Below are 3,573 nucleotides of genomic sequence, written 5' to 3'. Positions count from 1 at the left end.
TCATTGAAATTGCAGTGATGCTTGGAGTGATATTTGCCTTTACTTCTCTCTGAAACTCCACAGTAAAATGAGTTAAGATAAGAATAAGATTTATTTGAGAGATTGAGCAAACCTATAAAGAAAAATGTTTTATAATTGTGTGAATGTGGAACATGACAAATGCACTGAGTCTTTATTTATAACGGAAACGCCTTTCTCAAGCGTCTTCACATGTATTTTGGCCAGTCCCACCACCCGTACCGTAAGTGCACGTGTAGACGCGCAACACTAAACAAAGTGCGGCTGCTTAACCGTGTATTTTCAAGATGTGGCTGCTTAACCGCATTATCTCAAAGTGTGAGTCTCGGTGTTGCAAAGAGAATAAAACCCATAAAGACTAGAAAGTCACCGTTACAGGGGTCTTACAGTCGCTCCATCCCGGCAGAGGGTCTTCATCCTCCACCTGGAAGACGGAGTTTCTCCCGGAGCTCATTACTGATGATTCAGAGTAGTGATGAGTCGGTTATGAACGATTCCTTCATTCTGAACGAGTCTTTAATGTGACTCAGAAGAACGATTCGTCTCTAAGAGTGATTCTTTATTTTCTACTGGACGCGCTCTCGTTCATTTTCATAAATGAGATTCAAAGAACCGAGTCACTAAAATGATCCGATCTTCCCATCACTTTTACAGCAAAGACGTGTTGATACTAGAAGCTCCGCCTCTCTGGTTGCATCCGCATTTCTGATTGGTGCAGCAATCTCTTTTTCGGGCGACCGTCAATCAAGACTGCTTGTGGATCATTTTCCAAATATTTAATAAATAGCTGTCAAATCTCCTCTCCCAGGAAATCAAACCCAGACCATCCTGAGAGCAAAGAGAGCTGCATCAGACATGCCACCACCCAGTGCTGCTAAAAAAGTGTACATGCAATTCTTTATCTGTGGATTTGAGTTTTCTCTTTTTTAATTGTCAATCCATAATTCACTGTTCCCGATGTTCTGAAATTAAACAGTAGATTTAATTTGTCATGTAAAATGTTTACTCCAGGTTTTGGTTTATGCAAATTCTAGTAGTTTTTCTAAACCTAATCTACAGTCAAATCTTAACTCCCTAATATTTGTTTTTCATGCATGACTTGAATACATGTTTGATTTAGGTGGATGTTGATCTTTTTCTTCCGTCTCATTTAGTCGTTAGCAGAGACATTTCTGAAAGTGGTTTTGGAGAAGATCAAGGCGGAGAAAGAGTCTATGAGACATGAACTCCTGCAGTCTCTCTGTGGGGTTTATGTGGGATTGTGTTAAAAAAGAGGAGACTCTCATAAAGCACATGCCCTCGCCTACAGACTTCTTAAAGAAGGTGAGATTTTATTGACATTTCATTATATATTTACTAAAAATGATCCGGACAGTGATATAAAGAAGGTAACTGTGTTCTGTTTGGGGTTTTGTATTTCTTCCTATAAAGTGTGTTTTAAATCTGTGGTATGGTTTTGTTTCCTTTGCAGACTCTTCTGAAGCCACAAAACTGTTAATGGTCATGGTGACAGCATGGCCAAGTGTTTTCTCCTGTAACAGCCCTTTATGCAGAGCCGTTCACATCGTGCAGAATGAAGGCATACAGAAAGATTTATTACTTGCTCAGCAAATATCTGCACTGGGATACGGTAAGTAGCTGATTCTCATCACTACAGTAATCAGAACAGTCATTAAACATCGTTTTTCACCTCCACTTTTCATGTGTTTTACTGCACACTTAATCTACTTTTTATTTCCTATGTCCAAGTGATCAATAGAGCAAATTCATTATAAATTCATATTGAATTAAATTAATAAGTATTTCATTTCTTACTTCAAAATTCAAGCTAAAAGTGTTACAGGACACTTTCTTTCTTTATTAATAAAATCTTATCTTTATAAATAAGAATGCTCTAAACTGCACTAAACTCCAACGTCAATGATGCTGTTTATGATCAGATCAGTGCAATAAACATGCAAGCTAATAAATCTGTTTCATAATATACTAATAAAGGAAGTGATCTAGAACCATGTGACACTGTGCTCACTACTAAATAAACAAACTAACTTTGTGCCTCAAATGACACACTCATGTAGTATTCTAGATCATTATTTACCCCTGTTACTGTCTGATACATAAACCCTTCACTAACGCTGTGTGCTATTTTCCATGTGTATTTAAAATCTTGGTCATTTGGAGGTCATTTTCTAGGACTCCTCCTTACATAAGAGTAATAAATGGAGGTTATAAAAAGAGCAGAAAGCACAGTTAGAGCTCTACCTCAGTATTTCAATCATCTGCACTTGTGATTGGTTGTGACCTTTCAGTTATGATCATATTATTGTAAACACTGTTTCATTGATCTGGGTTTTAAATAAATGATGTATTTTTTGCTACGAGCCTCCTGGAGACACCTACAGAGCCATCACCAGCACACTGAAGGCTCTTCTGAAAGACAAAAGTCTGACTTTCCAGAAGAGCAGTTGGTATGGTGATGATCTCCTTCCTGCTGCCTGGGACTACGTATTCAGCCTGGACCTTCTCTGTGCACAACTGGGCTGGATTTGGACCGTCTCCCATGTTATACGGTACTGAATGTGAAACTGCTTCAACTTGTTTAATTCTCATCTTTCTAGATTTTTAAACATTAGATAAATTGCAAACCGGCAAATGTGAGACTCATATGAGACAGTGTGTGTCCCAAATACTGCAAAATTTATATTCTTGTTGCATAAACTTACAATTGATGGTATTCTATTACTCCCACAAAAACACTTAATATGTCCAATGTTTTATTTATCAGAAAAAGTGTGTGGCTCATCTTGAATACTTGGCTAAAACAAACACAAACAGAGGAAACAAAGTTCAGAAACGTCTCTGTAGCAGCAATATTCAGGCTACTTGGTAAAAGTATAAATGGCTCAAGATAAAACGTAACTGTTGTGATCTGTTTGGGTTGACCTTTATATAATGTCCTTTATACTGAAAAAACCTTCAAAATGAGCGTGTTAATAACACGTTAACCCAAATTCATTTTAACAGCACTAATATTATTAATGCACAATTAATGCAGCACGCATTTCTTCATTTTTATTACAAATTAAAAACCTTTAACGCAACACATTTATTCACAACGTCCTTTCCTTTACTCAGATAGTTATATTTTTATCATGCCCCAACAAACACTTAAATCTTGGAGAGGTTTTCCATACGAACTACGATGCCCATGGGGTCTTTTCTGATCAGGGAAGAATCACACAGCACACAGAATGACGCATATGTTCTTATTCAGTTTAATGCAGATAACAGACAAGTATATATACACACACTGGAAATAACCTGACCTAAAACTGTTCCTGATTGGGTAAGAAGACGTAGTAACCAGAGATATGTGAACCCACACAAAGACATTCCATGTACATTACATACTCACATCGTAAAGATCCTATAGACACTGAACAGACAACATAAGAATGTGTTTAGAGAACCAGCGTGAGGCTCATCTTAATACTAACAGATATGAATAAATGTAAAAAAAAATTTCATCACTAAACATTTGTTTTATTGATGCGT

At 37.0% G+C, this 3,573-nt stretch overlaps 1 long non-coding RNA gene across 2 annotated transcripts; it reads left to right on the top strand.

The window, feature by feature from the left end:
* The first annotated feature begins 32 nt into the window (after positions 1–32).
* Positions 33–2,888, top strand: LOC124376917. Of its 2 annotated transcripts, none has more exons than XR_006924001.1 (4): positions 33–336; positions 1,173–1,341; positions 1,490–2,588; positions 2,804–2,888. It is a non-coding gene; the product is annotated as an uncharacterized LOC124376917 (long non-coding RNA). The 2 variants fall into 2 exon arrangements; XR_006924002.1 differs by lacking the exon at positions 33–336 and adding an exon at positions 735–902.
* Positions 2,889–3,573: the final 685 nt, after the last annotated feature.

This window comes from Silurus meridionalis, chromosome 23, assembly GCF_014805685.1.
Source record: "Silurus meridionalis isolate SWU-2019-XX chromosome 23, ASM1480568v1, whole genome shotgun sequence".
Lineage (NCBI taxonomy): Eukaryota > Metazoa > Chordata > Actinopteri > Siluriformes > Siluridae > Silurus > Silurus meridionalis.
This window is presented reverse-complemented; position numbering and strand designations above follow the sequence as displayed.